General features: G+C 37.8%; 1 protein-coding gene across 3 annotated transcripts in view; it reads right to left on the bottom strand.

Annotated features, from left to right (window-relative positions):
* LOC108600272 (SCY1-like protein 2) overlaps nt 1-17,741 on the bottom strand; it is a 47,260-nt gene that overhangs the window by 25,415 nt on the left and 4,104 nt on the right. The window contains exons 1-2 of one of the 3 annotated variants that reach the window (XM_017987735.1): nt 1,952-2,191; nt 1,547-1,592 (exon numbers count right to left, since the gene is read on the bottom strand). The gene's annotated coding sequence lies outside the window, so the exon portion shown is untranslated. Of the gene's footprint in view, nt 1-1,546; nt 1,593-1,951; nt 2,192-17,741 lie in introns of those variants that run through there. The other 2 variants (XM_017987734.1, XM_033293884.1) reach the window with 2 other exon arrangements.

Below are 17,741 nucleotides of genomic sequence, written 5' to 3'. Positions count from 1 at the left end.
CTCAGTATTATGGCTTTTAATTAAAAAATGCAATAGTTTATAAAATGCTGTAGTTTATACTTGAATTAAGTTATTTATTTCTTAATTATTTAATGTCTATTGTCTGTGGCAGTTGCTCAGCTTAGATGCGTCTTGGAAATCTTGGAATAAACACACACAATATTTGCTATATAGACATATGTCTAACACAGCAACAAGCTCACAAATTGATTTGAGTTCAAATTAAACTTTGCCTGCTAAGCACTGCACAATTTCAAATCTATTTGCAATAACTTAATACTAAACAAACTAAATTGCTGTCGCTGCTGCTGCATAAACTGAAACATTAATTTCAAAATAAAAACGCGCAACAGCACAAAATTGATTTTTAGCACACTCGTTAAACAAAAGATTTAAGCACATCATGCGAGTTTCCACAAAAAAACAAAAATGCAATGTCATTGCAGTAAAAAACAAAAAAAAATGAACAATAACAAAAAAAACAACAGAAAGAAAGAGTAAAGAGCAAGGCAAGAGAGCAACAATATGAATTGTTCCACATGAGCAGGCCCAGGCAGCAAGTTTTGTCGTCTTGTCGAGGACTCTCAATTATATGCATAAATGTGCAATGTAAAATACACACACACACACACAACAATAAGAGGCAAGTCATTGTGCATACACACACAGACAGCTAAGTGAAAGTTTTTGTCATGCCCTTCGCTATGACTTAATGCTTAATGCCATTTAGGTCGACAAATGTAAATTATTCTCATTTTGCCTTTATGTCATTTTATTATTATAGTATTTATTATTATTTTTAAATAGCAGTGCAAAGTCTTTGTGCTTTGTTTGGAGTGTATCAAAAGTACTTTAGAAATTATGACAAGTCAAAGCGAAAAAATGTAATTGTTTAAACAAAATTTCAAAGGCCAAACCCAGCGGCAGCGGCTGCGGCAGCTGTTATTTAAAATTGAAAAATATGTATAGACATGCTTACTTTAAGTTAGACTTGCTCTCTCTTTCACTCTCACTCGCTTTGCAGCTTTCTAACTTTTGTTGCCTGGCTAAAAAATTTGCATAAGTTTCAGCAGCAGTTTCGCTTCTTGCAGCGCAGCCAGCAACAATATCGACTATATATATTTTAAAAAGTAGTATAAACGTCTGCTTAACAAAATGCTGCGCCAGTTGTGCATATTTCTCCAACAATCTGTTTGGCTTTTGTCAATATATTTATTGAGCACTCGCACTCGCCATTGCTTCAAAGTAAAAAATACAATTTAGTCCAACTGTGATTGTCGTTTCGTTTTGCCTCGCTTTGCAAATTCTATTTATTTTAATGTGTATTTCAAATACATTTTTTTTCTACTTTATGGTGACCTAAACACCAATTTCGTAGTGATTTAGCTGGGGACATTTCAATTTATTCCGAGAAAACTTTTATTTGCTGATTTTGGGTGACAGCAGCCAATAAAAATTTTAAATAATGTTTCTCGCATACAAAACAAGGTATTTAATTATTGATTTCATATTTTAAAAGACTCAGTTATATATTATATTTGCTCACCTGACTGTTTTTGAATTCTGCGCGTTTAAATTTTCTGTTTAATGCACTGCAAAAATAAAAATAAAAAATAATTGCCATTAATAAAAAGAATGCAAAAGTTTTCGAGTTCAATAAAAATGTTGGCAGCTTGAGCGCACAATTAAAAATTAAATTGCTTTAAGAATCAATTCAATTCACATCTTTAGCACTTAATAATCGAGGCACATGAAAAATTAATGGCACATTAATGTGTTTTATAATAAAAAGTCACTGAGTGTCAAACGCTGGGGCAGAAGACAACAGAGTCTTGTGCCTAATGGCGGCGATGGCAGGCAACAATGCTTCGAAGGCGACACTTTTACATTAATTAAACGCATTTTACACTCACACACACACACACATACATGAACATATATAGAAACATACGTGCGATTTATACCTGTGTGTATATATATACAGCACTCAATTCTGACCCGTGTAGACGCGTTTGCCACTTGCTGTACTTTATTTATTTTTTAGCTTGTTTTATTTCTTTTGAGTTCTTAGAATTTGCCGTTGACGGTTTTCAATTACGTTCGCACGCAGTGAAGTCCCCAAACAGACTGATGGACTCAGGTACACAGGACTCGGCTGCGACTAAAGCGACGACGGCGACGACGACGACGAAGCCGCGAAGCAACAGCTAGCCAAGTATCCCCGCTCGGGTAAGCATAAGAAATTTCCCAAACTGTTGCGCGCAGGGGAAACATTTTGTGAACTCCCAGGCCCGGCTATGCGAATGTGCTAAAATTTATTGGTGCGCAGACTCAGTGCAGGGGCGAGCGATGGTTGAGAACAGCTGAGAAGCAACAGTTTGTTGCTTAACGGTGCGGGGCGAGGTGGGGCAATGGGTAGTAGTATTACTGCCCCTGTTTGCTGCTTGCAAGGACGAGCTACCGGTTGTGGGCCATGAAAGTGGGTCTCTCAGTCAATGTCACACACTCGCAACAGACACTTTGGGCTTTGTCGTAACTGGGAGGGATGGTATGATGAAGGTGCTGGCGAAGATTTCGTACGAGGCCGTTGGCAGCTGATTTGACTTTTACGCTTGTTGCTTCTTTGCCACTGTCGTCTGCCCACTTGTGTTTGTGCGAAGTCGTGCCTTATATTTTCCCCTCCGCTGCCGCGGCGGCCGCCTTTGAAAAGTGCCTTTCAAAACTGGAGCACTGCGAGTCATTTGTTGTCCTTGTCAGCGGCGTCCGCGTCCGCTCCCTCTGCCAGCCGCTATTGCCATTGTCGTCCGTCTGTTGCAATTAGTATGCACGGCAAGAACATTAACGCCATTTTATTTGCACATTAAACGGCGGCAGCAGCACAGGTGACCTGTGACCTGTGTTTTGCGTACAAATGCTACGCGCTGTCGTGAATTTTAAATATATTTAATCAGTTTTCCAACGCGAACAACAACACTTTTAATATGGCCGACACCAATCAGCACAGCTGCTTTAAGCTGCAGTATTTAAATACCAAGCGCACGTTCGATAGATTTTGCTCGATAGCTGATCGAGTCGAGCCGCCTGGCGTTTAAATTTGAAAATTGGCTAATTTTAGCTGTAAATAGCTATTTCGCTATAAAAAACTGTTTAACGTTTGCAAACTGCAACTTGATTTTTGTGTGGGTGCGCCACAAGGCTAATTAAATTTGTTTTATGCAACGCCCACGCCCACGCCCACAAGCAAAAATTGCTTTCACAGCCACTGTCTTAATATAAGCTCAAAGCTGCAGCAACCTCGTCACTGCCACCGACGGTTATAACAACTAAAAAAGCGCACAGCACATTGAGCTATCAAGGCTAATGCATAGCAGCCCACGCCCATGCCCACGCCCACCCAACCAACCAAACCAACATAGTATTTTAGCATGAAAAATAAGCTCTCAAAACTTTGCAACGTGCAATTTTTCGCAACACATACAAAACCAAGTTGCAAATTGTTTGCCTTGCCACAGGTCGCATGGCAAAAATGTAACTGTTTCTCTGCTGCTGCTCTGCTCCATAATATTTCAACACTTGTTGACTTTTACATGTGCTCCAAAGAGATATGAGCTGCAAACATAACGCCCAGATCTATGTGTGCCTGGCACTATATAAAAGTCATTTTATTGAAGTTGTTGCCGTTGCTGTTGCTGTTTCTGTTTGTTGGCTCGGGTTATATTGCCCTTGAACAGTCTCTCACTTGTTTATTCACATTCAAAAGCAATTGCAAAAATAACTGCAATGTGCTAAAAGCCTTTGGTATTGTGCACATAAATTGCAATTTATTTTATTTATTTGCCAAACAATGTCAGCGAGTTATTGAGCATTAAATAAAGGCATATACCTGAATACATTTTTGTTTTTGCCCAACTCTCAAGTGTGCGTATTTATTATTTTTTATTTTTATTTTTACGTGCCCTTTTGCTGGTCACTGAATTGTAATGAATTTGTTTATTTATTTTTTTCTTGCTTTCTTTTCCCTTTGTTTCACTTTTATGAATTTCAAACAGAAATCAAAACCTAAACTCTTAATTTTTGCGTAAATTTTATGCGCATTTATACAGCAAGCACACTGTAAGAACAACAACAAGTTCATTTCCGCTTCCGCCCGTGCCTACAGTAGCAAGTCAAGCCTGAAATTTTACAACAACATTTTATATGCTGTTGACTTGTCTTCTTCTCCCTCATATACTTGGACAGCATTTAATTGCAAATTGAGTCAAATTTAAGATTTACAGCTGCTGGACTAAAAGCAACGAAAACTTTGGCTATATAAATAAATTATTAAATGAGACCAAAGTTGAGCGTATTTTATAAAATGTGACAACTTGAGCCTCTCAAATAAAAAGCCATTTGTTTATTTTTAATAAATAATTCGTAGCCGGACAAGCAAACAACAATTTATGCATATTTAAACAAAGTTTGGCTAATTACAAACTATTGCACTTGCAATAAATTATCTATGCATAAATGCGTAATTATTTACGCATAAATATTATCCAAGTGTAATCAACGAGACAGTAGGGGTAACAAATTAGAGGCGAAATTTAATGGAGTGTATAGATTGCGGTAGCTTCATAAATTCAAAGTAATCGATACTTAATTATGCTGTATTAATAGCATTAGTAAATATTTGCGTGCGTAATAAAAATTGAAACAAAAGCAAAAAGCAGTCATTAACATTAGCACCTGGCTTTCGGTAAACGTTAATAAAAAAAAAATATATATATATATATGTATATAGTCATGGATAGTTTCAATAAAATCGTATTTTTCATTTTATTTAAAGCTATAAGTGGCTAATAAAAAAAATCAAAGCAGATTTAATATATGATGCCTAAAACGAAATTCATGCAACGAATCGATACTACTCATATTGTTATTAATGATTACAACGAGCTGCATTGCATATTGGTTTCAACAGTTTGATAAGGGTTGAAAAAGGCTGAAGAAAAGGTTATATATCAGCATATGCAACAAATATGCTCAGCTAACAAGAGCATAAATTAATTTGGCAAAGGACTGGACTGACTTGAGCTGAAATTGAATACAGCAGCTTTAGGCCACCAAAGCGGTAATCTTAGAAACCCAGCTGAGCTTAGCTAACCACCAAATGCACTTCAAAATCAATATAAGCCTAAGCTAATTAACGCAAACAATACAAAATAATAATGCTATTGTAGTAACGAAATCAGACAGGCGCATAAGTAGCTTTCAGTTATGGCAAAGTCCACACTTAATTACAACATAATAATCAAATATCAGCTACAGGACTATAAAGCAGTCTATATAATATTCAATATGGCATTTACCACAGAATGTGTTGTGCAGCAGACGCTGCTAATGTTTGTTCTAATTTGCAGTGCCTCTAGTTAGAGAGAGGCAAAAGTAAATTGGCCAACAGTGCGCATGCAAACAACAATGTTTTAGATACTTTGAGGGTTGGCCAATTAGCTTTTAGGCAATTTCAGCTAACATAGCCTTGACAATGACACATGTGTGTGTGTGTGTGTGTGAGTGCGTTCGTGTGTGCAACAACTACAACAACTAGCAGTCGCAATTTTAGACAACACAGCGGCTAATACAAACATGAAAGTTAATTAAAGCGAAACGTAGAGCTCGACTGACATGAATTTATATGGACTAATAATATGCCACTGGCCAAAACAGATCCAGACCAAAGCACACACACACATATGGCTGCTGTGTGGGTGTGCGAGCGAGCTAGCACTATGTATTGCTTGCCGAGCTAAGCATAATTGAAACTGACAAGTAAATTAGTTTCCGGCAGCGTTTAGTTTAATTTTTATTAGCCAACTTTAACAATGGCGCCAAACGGAAATGTGTGGTGCTTGCTACGCTTCCGCGCTCTCGACACCTGCAGCAGCAGCAGCAGCAGCAGCTAAAAAGACGCTTCCGTTTGGCTTCTTTCTTTGCTTCTTTTTGGCTTCGGTCATATTTTATTCATGCGACTATTAACTGATTTTATCACGCAACAAATACGCGCTTGCAGCACACGCGGCGTATGCATAATAAATGCTTGCCACTCACACACACACACACACACTGACAAGCATTGTTGCTGCCACTACTGTTGCTGCCACATGCTGCAACTGTGGAAATCTGTGTGGCACGCATTTTATGCGCTTCGCTGCTTATATGCCCCGGCGCCAGTTTATGACCTTGTTTATCCTTGTCACATGACAACATTTTGTTAAACTCATAAAGCGCTAAATAAACAATAAATAAAGCACACACACACACGACATATACAATATATATATAAAATGTAAAATCTAAAAGTAAAAGCTGATTTTTAATAAGCGCTAAACAATTGTGGGCGTGGCCACATACAATGCCAGCAAATAAAAAGGAAATTCCAAAAATTGTCAACGCAAGCGTCTGTAAGAAATTAATGATGACTTTTATGCGCAAGTAATTCAAGGCATTTTTATAATAAACGCACACATACGCACACGCATATGGGGTAGCTATAATTTGATTTCCAAGAAAATGTGCTAAACGAATAAATTTATTATATACTATACATATTTCTTTTTTGGGTAAGCAGACAGTGAAGCTTACCTTAGACAAAATGCTTATGACACACACACACACACATACGCTCTTTGTGTCTGTGTATTTGTGCTTAAGCTTGTTTTTCTATGCTTTAAGTCTATTAAACAAACGTCATACAATAAGAGCAAAACTCTAAGCGGCTTCAGCAAATTGACAGCAACTTTTGACCAATAAAAGTTTTTCTTTGCCCAAGTCTTTGCTGCCACTAAAAAGTCAAAGACGCCGCAAAAGAAAATAAAATAAAATAAACTTTTAGTGAGAAATTTGACAACTGGACTAGGCGCAACGGCAAATGTTTATGCATCATTGGGCTGGCTGCTGGCGCATTCTCAAGCATTTTATAGTTGTTGCTACTTTCGTTGCCATGATTGTGATTTATTTATTTTTAAGTGAGCTTAGCTTTCTTCTCTCGGTGCAAGTGGGATTAGCTGGCATTAGTTGGAATTCTGTTTATTTGCGGGCATAAGTTTGTAACAACAGCCGCAGCTTGTAAGGGCTTAAATTAGTTGCCGTTGCACTTCAGTTGTAATGAGAGTCTTGTGTCTAAAAATAAATGATGCTAAGTGAGTTATAGTTAGCAAGAAGCAAGCACTTCAAATAACAAAAGACGATTAGAACTAGGCAATTGATGCTATATGCTCATTAGTCTAATGCTAACGAGTTATCAAGTTGGATCAGCCATTATTCTCTTTAAGACAAATCATATTTATGTTAAGTAACAAAGCTGCAATCAGCGCTTTGCTGTGTTAACTCAGCAACTACTTACAGCAAAATATTCGCAAATCATTTGACATTTAAATTCAAATTAAATCATCTGCTTAAATAAATTTCAACAAATTGTGCGCAAATAACAAAATTCTAATCCAATCGCTTACACTCTAGATTAGGCGCTAAAAATCAAAAGCAATAAAATAGGCAAACTGTCATAAAATCGCTCAACTAGCATAAATTAGTCCCTTTTTATTTGCTGGGCGCACTAAAAATAGGGCGTGACAGTCAGTGCGCTCAGTTGGCGCCGCAGCAGCAGCGCAATCAGTTGTAAATTGAAAATTCAATTTTCGTTAATCGGCTTAGGCTAACCTCAAGGGCGTGGCACCTGCTGCCGCACACGACTATGCGAATAAACGCTTTTCATAACTCAAAATTTGCACTCACACATACAGAGCGAGATAGAGAAGCAGACACAGAGAGAGAGAGAGAGATACAGACATGCCTGGCAGTTGAACTCGATTTTGCTGTTGCGGTTGCAACAACTGCGCAGCATACAACACACACACACACACACACATACACACGCAGCAGGTGCATTGCATATTCCATTAGCTTTTTTATTTCCTCTGCTATTTTTGTACCTTTTTTCAATGCATATTTAGCAAATATGTCAGAGTTTATAAAACTAGCGTGTGGCAGGTGGCAGCCGCAAGCAATTTTGTGTTGCGCTGCCGCAACTGTCTGTGCCCAACTGTTTGGCATTGATTTTTGGCATTGGCCAATGCTAAGCAAGGTCAAGTGCAGTTGGCGCAGGCAAATTGGCAGCATATGCAATCTGGGGATTTGATTGCCACCAGCTTGAGCTATTTATAAAGCAGAGCTCAAAAGTGTTAGTTAACTAGACACTGAGCAGCTGTTAACTTAAAATAGCACGAAAAGCAAGCTGTTGTTAGCAGCTGTTAACAGCAAAACAGACTCATGTTATAAACTAATTGTAAGCATAGAGTGCAGCTGTTAACAGAGTAATAGGAAATTTAACACAACAAGTTTATGCTCCACTATTACGATTAACATAAAACTAAGCATAGAACGCAGCTGTTAACAGTGAAACAGACTCATGTTATTAACTTAAAACTTAGCATAGAGCGCAGCTGTTAACAGAGTAACAAACACATTTTGACGATTTAGCACATAAGCACATACTGTTAACTATCTAACATTTTACAGCAACAGGAAATACTTGCATTGAAATGTTTATTAGCAGTCACTGCAACAAGTTTAGGCTCCACTATTACTTAGCTAAGCTACTTTACTTAACGCACCCTTTTTGGAGAACGCCACTTGCCTGCATTATTTAGTAGTTTATACATATTTTAGCCAAGATTATGTGGCTGTCGCTTGGCTGAAAGGGTGCAGACAGCTAAATTGGAAATTGGGCAGACAACAAGGTCAACACAACAATTTTGTTGGCTCTGATTTTGGTTTCGTTTAAGAATGAGAAATTTCGACCTTTTGCTAGGCTATGTATACTAAACTTTTAATTAGTTCCTTGGCTGGCAAAACACACCGGAAATTAAGCGAACGAACTGTGAAGCTGCGAATGTTTTCTTACACACACACATACACACGCACTAGCTGTGCTTGTATACGTGTAGACTACAGTTGTATAAAAGCGTAATTATGTTGAGTTGGCTGCCCTGGGAGTACATAGAGCTGCTTGCTTTTAGGGTTGCCCAGGACAACTGAATGAATGACTGACTAACTGACTGACTGACCCAGGCGGGAACCCTTTTATATTAACACCGTTTGGCGCTTGTTGCATGCACGCGTAAGAATTTGCTCATTAATTAGTGTTTGCTTTAAAGCCAAGTCATGCACATGAAAATAAAAGCAAGCAAGGTTGAAAAAAGAAAAAAATAAATGCAGAAAAATTGAAATGCATTTTTCATGGACGACGACGTCGACAGCAGCAGCCACATAAATGCGCACATACGCATTGCCACACGCACAGACACAGACACAAACACAGACATGTACGCATACAAACAGCTTGTTTATCCTTTGAAAAATGCATAAAAAATATACACACAGTGCATGCAAATGCAGCAACGAATTCCAGCTGCACTTAAGCAACAAGAGCAACAACAACTACAACGTTGCATATTGCATGAACAGCAGATGCTGCTGCTGTAGCTGTAGCTGTAGCTGGGACCCAACGTCGCTTTTTGTGAAATGCTTTTCGGTCACGTCGTTAGCTTCACACTTTGCTGCTGTCATTTTGTCGCGTGTGGCAAGCAGCAGCAGCAACTGCATTATTTACAAACTTGCTGCACACACACACACAAGCAACTCCAACTGTCATAAATAGCGTCTGTGCGCATAAAAACAAACAAACAAACACTGCGCTTGTAATTAGAGCAACGCGCAAAGCTTCAGCTTTAATGTCATTTCCTTTGCGCTTTTATTTGCCCTCTCCCCCCGCACACATCGATAACCGGAAATTAGTTTCGTTGCTTTATGCTTAGTTCATTGCACACTTATGTGTTCACACTTGCACTCAAACAAACTGCGGCTTCCGCTAGCGCATGACTTGGCAATTGTCAGTACGTAGCATACTTTTGTGGGCGAATAAAATTTCACACTTTAATGCTAATGCGCTTTACAATTATAAATGTTGTGCTAACAAAAGTTATTAAAAAAGTTGCGCTTATTAAAACAAACTTTTAACAAATGTAAATAAATGGCATTGAGTGTGCCGCAGTTAAAGTAAAAATGTTGCCAGCAGCATTAAATATTTGTATGTAGCAAAGCGATTTTAATTAAATTTCAATGCTGATTAAGATGCCAAGCAAAAAGTTGCCAACGTCAACACTCAACCTAGCGCGCAATCTTTGCTTTAATAGACAACAATAGCAGGCAGAAAATGTAAGAAGAAAAATAAATGTTTATTTTGATTTACAAAACAGCGACAGCAAGTCAGCAAAATAAAAGAGAGCCAGACAGCAGCTCAACTTTTCACTTGACTAAAGTACAAACACACACACAGGAACACACACACACACACGCGTATAGCATGCGTGTTAGCAACAGAGGCGATTGCTGTAGCTTAACGCTTAAGCCTGCTGCGACAGGACATTTAATCTGCTTGTATTAAAGTTTTGGCTGGCGAGACAGGCAGCGAGGCGCATCGAAACGAGCGCAAAACCAAAGCTATAGCTTCAAGTGGCTGCCAGGCAGCCAGCGAGGCAGCCAGCGTAGCAGCGTGGGCGTGGACGCGCCTAAAAAGGGTAATGCCAAAAGCTGTTGCTCGCTCCGATTTTTATTGTAATGCTAGAAATTGTTATTTTACTTCCCCAAGCCCACACACACACACAAGTGTCTGTCTGTATGTCTTTCTGTGTGTGTTTGGGAGGCTAATGTCAAATATATATATAGCAGCTTTGCCTGCCTTTGCTATTCAGCCAAGTGTCATCTATTTGTGGTCTGACGCAAATTGGCAACTTACAATAGGCAAAAGCACATGCCTATATACATTATATACGAAATTTGATCAGACAGCGTAGCCTGCTTGCCACATTAAAGCAATTTAAATGTGTGTGTGTGTGTATTTGCTAGCATATAAATCTGCATTAGTATTGTATACTGACTTTGATTTAATGAGCACTGGACTTGTGGATTCAATTTTATAGATTTGCAGCAATTTTCATCCAATTATGGTTTCTGCACTGCGCTTTGCCCATTACGTTTGTAAATTGAATTTTTAATTAAACTAAGTAGCAATTGTTGCTTTGTTTGTTACTTTTTTCATTAATTAGTGCGTCAAGAGCGAGTCGAGTGCCAAACAAATATGCACTGCATATGCTTTGGCCTCGATTGATGTTGCTCATTCATTGTTTGCATAAAAGCTGCTTGTAAAATTGAAAACAACTATAAAAGTCCATTTCAGTCTATTGCTTTTATCTGACATGGGCATCTACGAATAGTTTGCCTCCAACTTTACCACTTAGGTCTCACTGTTTCGGACGCCCGTCCAACTTCAATTACTTGCAAAGCAATTTTGCCACAGTTCTCTCTCTCGCTTTGCATAAACTTGGCAAAAACTTAGACCACTCTGCAATTTGTTGCTGGAGCTGCTGTCAATAATTTTAGTAATGCAAAAAGTGCAAGCGGCTGCAAACGACAACATTAGACTCTGTCAAACTTTTGTCATTTATACTTTAGCTATTTCTATAAAGTAATGCTAATTAAATAATCACAATCTATCAATCAGTTTAGAAAATTATTTTGTTTAATTATTGGTTCAACTATTTTCTTTTAAATAGATGTATATCTTTTGATTAAATTGAACATAAAAGCAGCTAATTAATATAATTATTTATAGTTGCTGATATCTAGCTGCTTATGCAGACAGACAGACAAAGCTATATAAAATATATGTAGCTTAAAGCTATATAAAATATATGTTCTGTCTGTCGCATCAAGATTATTGCCAACATTTTTGTACAGCGTCTACAAACTTAAACTTTTAACCCAATTTTGCATACGCTAAACAGCAAGCATAACTTTATTTAAGTCAAAGCTAGCTATAAATTAGGTTTGAAGTGACTTAAGTGTTATCTTTGTGAAACCTTTAGCCGCATGATAACTAAAAATTTAAATAAATGCAAATCAAAAGCAATTTAAGCAACACTCGCTTTAATGCCTTAGCACAGCTGCTATGGCTGTAACTAAATTTATCAAATTAAGCAGGTTAATTTAGCTACTTAGCAGTTACTTAAGCTCTAATATATCTTGTCGTTCAGACGAGGCAGCAGCAGCAGCAGCAGCAGCTTAAAAGGCAATTGTCAGTCCAACTTAGTTCTGAGTTTGATAAGGATGCGCAAAAAATAAAATAACCTTTTTTTTATGCTTTAAGAGCAACGTAAATTTAGAGATGCTTGTGGTCACTAACGCAGACACACACACACGAGCGCGCGCACGTAAGTATGCAATTAAATTTATTTTCAGAGTGCCAGACTGCAAGTCTGTTTCACTTAATATGTCTGCACGTGTTTGTTACAGACTTTCTTTTGTCTGTGCATGCAAATTTTTGTATATAATTTTATTAAAGCAGCGTGAGTCAGTAAGTATTTTGCCTGAGGTGCCAAGATTACATAATTAATTTGCCGGGCAATTAATTAAATGTCTCATTTATTAACGCATTGTTGGGCAATATTTTCACAAATGACTAAAAAGCACAAGCAAGCCAGCACACAACAAATATGTGTGTGTGGGAAAACGTATGCGTGGCCGTATAAAAATTTACGCATTTTTACGCTCAGCACCGCGGCGAGCGTCGTCAACCACGCTGATTTATTTTTAACCACAAAAGCGTCATTCACAATGTAGATATTTTATATACATGCGTATTTTATATATATATATATCACATTTTATGAGCCACAAAATAAAGTAAGCGCTGTAATGCGAACAGCAGGGCGTATGCGCAACAATTTGTAGCGCAATAAACCTGGCAGGCGACTAGCTAAACTTGCAGTTAGACTAATAGAGAGAGAGAGAGAGAGAGAGAGAGAGAGAGAGAGAGAGAGAGCGCGCGAACGTGAGCGTAAGAGCGTAAACATTTAAATTCTGCTGTTGCTGTTGTTTATTTTTTTTTTAAAGTTTGCTTCATTTCATTTCAGCGGCGCTTAAGCAAACAGCGCCAGGCCCCAAAGCCAACAATTTACATTGCCAGTGCGCTCACCTCGGCGCCCAACAGCAACACAGCCAACGCTTGTCCACACAATCAATCAACGCGTTCAACTTGGCTACAATACAGCTTGCCCAGCTTCCAGGCCCCAACGCTGTTGTCTGTATGCCAACGAGGTTTGCTTTGTACTTATGCCGCACAATAAATGCAAAATAAAGGTGCTTGACTGTCGCTAGCTGTATGTGTATGTGTGTGTGTGTGTCTGTTTGTGCTCATCTCTCAATGAGCAACGCATTGAGCTACAGCCAGCAAGACAAAAGCAAAGTTCACACTGCCACAGCTTCTACCTTTTTTATATACATTTTATTTTATTTTTATTCTATTTTATTTGCGTTTTTTTTCGAGTAAAAGGGTTCAAGCGACCTGCATAATATTACGACAAATGCTCAAAAAACTTTTTCAATAAGCACAAACTTTAGCTTGCAGCTGCTTGGCAGCCCCAACTTGTTTGTATTTAGTGTCGAGAGAGCGAGCCGCTGCCGCTTTGCAATTTGCATAGTTAGTTTGCTGCCAGTCCGAACACTAAACTACGCAAAATAAAACAGAAAATATTCATAAGCAAATTGGTTTGTCAGCGTAGATGAATAAATGAATGTATACCAAACAACAAAAAAAAGAAGCAGCAAACAATTTTTTCAAAACTAACCATAAATATTGAGTGACATTGATGGCTCCAATTTGCAAGCAGCATGCACATGAAGAAAATTAATTGCAGCAATTTTAATAATAAGCTTATTAAAATTATATTTGTTTGCTTTATAAAAGTACAGCTTGCTTTACTTTCTTTACTGTAACGCATTTGATAGTTATTTTTCTCTGTGTATGCATTTTTTTATATATTTTTTGCTGTGTATGCATGTTACAAGCTACTGCTGCTCTCATAGCTCTGTCAGTTTGCTGCTCTCTCTCACTCTCTTTATGTCTTTCTACTGCTTTAAATTCTGTTGGCAGTCGCAGTGAAATGATTTGTCAACGCTTCAAAACTGCAAGTGTCAGTCCACATCAGCCAACTGTCTATCCAACTGTCGCTACTGCTTTTGTCCATCTGTCAGTTTCACTTTGTCGCTCTCACATTTTTAATTCCTTTCGCGTTAACTAGCGTTAGTAGCTGTAACTGAGTCAAATGTGCAATGCTGCGTATACTTAACGCTATTGTTTAAAATTATCAAAAAGCTTTTAGCACATTCATTTGCTATACATGCTAGAAGTCTGTAATTATTGTCAATCAATTATGCAAGTAGCTAACACTTTTAGTCGGAGAGCTACAGAAGTCAAAGTCAAAGCCTTTCACACACACACAGACGTAATGACAGCTGCCTAAACTGATTAGAGAGTTACTTACATGTACACAATGTGTGTATGTGTTTGTATAATGAACAGCACTGCTGATTTGGGTAGACTCTGAGAGAGAGAGTGAGAGAGAGTGTGAATATATCAATGACAAATGTGTAAATCGAACTGAAAATAATGCTGCGGGCAACATTCGATTTCCATTAGTCTGATTTATGCAAGCGTGTTGTAGCAACACGTACATGTGTGTGTGTGTGTGTGTGCGGCATTTAAAAAACAACAACATTACTCAGTTGGCTTAATTATGCAAATGACGGGCTTGAAGCCGTTGCCAAGCAGCTAAAGTAATGCGATCACTTTTGCTTTGAACTGCACTGCACTTGGCAATTGTTAATAATAATAATGTTGACAATTTGAAGAGCGTTGTTCATTATAAATGTGTGTTGCTCAGATCAGCTCGTTGACAACGTTGCATGCATATTTTATAATAAATTAAATGTGTGTGCAAAGCCTTTAACCTTTGACTCCCAGTCAGGCCACGCCTACAATTGCTAGAGCTGAAGCTGCTGCACATGCTGTCATTTATTTATTATTTAAATGGCAAGCTGCACACACACACACACTGCTGCTGCTCTCCCCTTTCTCTCTAGCTGTCTGTCGCTTGCTCTTACTATTTGCTCAGCTAGTGTAAATAGCAGCAAACTTGACGTTGCTGTTGTTCTTGTTTTTTGTTGTTGTTATTGTTGTTCGTTTACGGTAAGTGTCAGTGCTGGGGCATGATTACAGTTTCAGTCAGCAGACAGTCAGACACACTTGACTGCCACAAAAGGCGCATTGATTAGTGTCTAGTGTCCAATACATAGCTATGGGTATAACCTATATACATCAGCTTACAATTTGCCGCACGTTTCAATATTAATATGGTCATTGATTTTGATTTGGTTTACGTTTTGCTTTTGCTCCTCTTTTCTCTTTTTTTGCTTTCGGCTCTTGTGTGCGTGCGTGAGCGCATCTCTCCACATAAAGCCATAAAAGCCATTGCACTATGGGGAATATTTCCATTTTTCGTATATAAAGTCATTTTTTCAAAGTGTTCAAATATGACATAAGCGTGCTCATGCCCACACAGTTAGAGACAATCAGCAGCAAAAAAAAGATCAAAAGCAGCAGCAATCATAAAAGCTAGTGCTGGCTGTAAATGTTAAAGGCCAAAGCAACAAACAATAAGCTTTTGTATAGTCCTAGCATACTGAGCTGGACTAATCAGTGTTCAGCTCTCGAGTAGCTAATTGCTGGTATTTGTAGTAATCGCTTAATTTATGTATTTAATCTGTTCAGCTGCTGAGCCAATAAAACTGAAATGTGATATAAAATGTATGGCTTAAAACAACGTTGCGTATGCTTACTACGAATAATTTTTAGCTGAATTTTCAATGCTAAATAAAATGCAAATGTAAAATAAATAAACAAATATTTAGCTTATCTATATAATAATTCTAGATTAGCCAATTAGTACTAGTTATAGTAATTGCTTGATTTATATATTGAAATGAATAAGCAATTAATTTTTAGCTATTCAATGCTTGCAGCTGATAATTTCAAATTCAAAAAAATGCTACGTATACTTAATTAAGATACCAAATACAAATTTAAATGTAACTTATTTAGGCGCTAATAAGCAAATATTTAGCTTAGCTATTGCTATAATACGCTTGACTAATTCTCGATTAGCTTATTAGTACTAGTTGTAGTAATTGCTTGATTTATATATTGAAATGAATGAGCAAGTTATTCTTATATATTTATGGTAGCTTAGCAAATATTTGCTCTAGCTGACACTTGCATAGAAATTTCTTAGTTAAACATACTTAGCAGTTGTGGCTTGCTGGTTGCCTTGCTCACCGAGAAACTTGAAGATGCAAGCAGCGAATGCTAAGCAAATCCAAGTTAGTCTACAACTGTTGCATAGCTCAACTTGTTGGCTTCGCTTTATGCATGAACGCAACTGTTGATGAGGCAAGTGGCCAACGGCAACGCTTCTTGTTGTTGTTGTTGTTGTTATGATTGTTGCTGTGTGCCTCAAGGTAAAGTAAACCGAAAGTCCTTAATTAGGCGTCGCTGTCAGCATTGAGGCGCAAATAGGCTTAAAGCACAGCCAACTAACTAAGCAACTTTAAGCCCTGTTGCCTGGACCAACTGTTTTTATTTATTGCTTTTGTTGCTGCCATCAAAGTTTTAATCAGTTGATGTCGTGTCGGGTTTCCAATAGCATTTAACCAAAAGAAAAAAAAACACTCGCTTTCTTTAGCCGTGACAAACTTTTTAATGAGCAACGTTTTGCGGCTAATAAACATTTGTTTGCCTTGCCTGTCTGTGTGTGCGTGTGTGTGTGTTGCCATTTTAGTTGCCATGACGCCATGTTTTAAATTGGCAACAGCGTTAGGCTTTTTTCGGTCAACTTACGCTTGGGGCAGGCAACAGGCCACGCAACAGTTGAGCGTCAATGTCAGGCAATTGCATATTTTATTAAATTGCCACACACACAAAACGACGAGCCGCGCAGCTATCAAAATAATAATAAACAACAACAATGTTCACATTATAATGTCAGCACAATTCATTATACAGCCATTGCAAACACGCTGACCGTAAATGAAAAAACAAAAACTTTTTTTTTGTTAAAAAGCTTTGCGCAACGTTTGACATGACGCATACGCCGTGTTGTGCACACAACAACAATGAGAATTAAGTGCAAAATTAAAGTTTATTTTGGCATACACTACGCTATAGCACAATGTGCTTAAACAAGCTGCAGCAGTTTCAAGCGAAAACAAGTTCGCGGAAATCTGAAACACTACGCTCCAAAAAGTATGCAGCAAAATAATTTCAAATGCATTTTAGTGAAATTGCCTTGTTAATTAAATGAAAATTGGCCACTTTAGTTACTTGCACTTTTATTTTTTTGTGAGCTCTAATTAAATTTACAGCTTCTTTCATTTTGTTGCAATTGCTTTTACCTTTTGTCTATTGTTAAAAATCACAATGGCCACTGAAGCAAAACCCGCTTAGAACTTTGCCGCTTGCAATTTTATTAATTTTTCATAGCAATTATAAATTTCGTTTTGAATAGCAAGCAATTTTTCACTCCCCCAAAAAAGCCACTTGAGTTGAATTGAGCTTGCCACATGCCACAATGCAAAGGGTATTAAAGTCTTTGCCACCAGTAGCCAAAAATAAAAATGTTATACTTATTGTTTAGCTGCCGCTGTCGTTATTATTGTTGTTGTTGTTGTTATTGTTATTGTTGCTCTGCGCTTGCTTCTCTCTTGTGGGGGCATTTAAATTTACTTGGCAAACTTTTTTTGAGGCCGCG

The sequence above is a fragment of the Drosophila busckii genome, chromosome 3L (genome assembly GCF_011750605.1).
Source record: "Drosophila busckii strain San Diego stock center, stock number 13000-0081.31 chromosome 3L, ASM1175060v1, whole genome shotgun sequence".
Lineage (NCBI taxonomy): Eukaryota > Metazoa > Arthropoda > Insecta > Diptera > Drosophilidae > Drosophila > Drosophila busckii.
The sequence above is the reverse complement of the archived record's forward strand: the minus strand, read 5'-3'. Positions and strand labels throughout refer to the sequence as shown.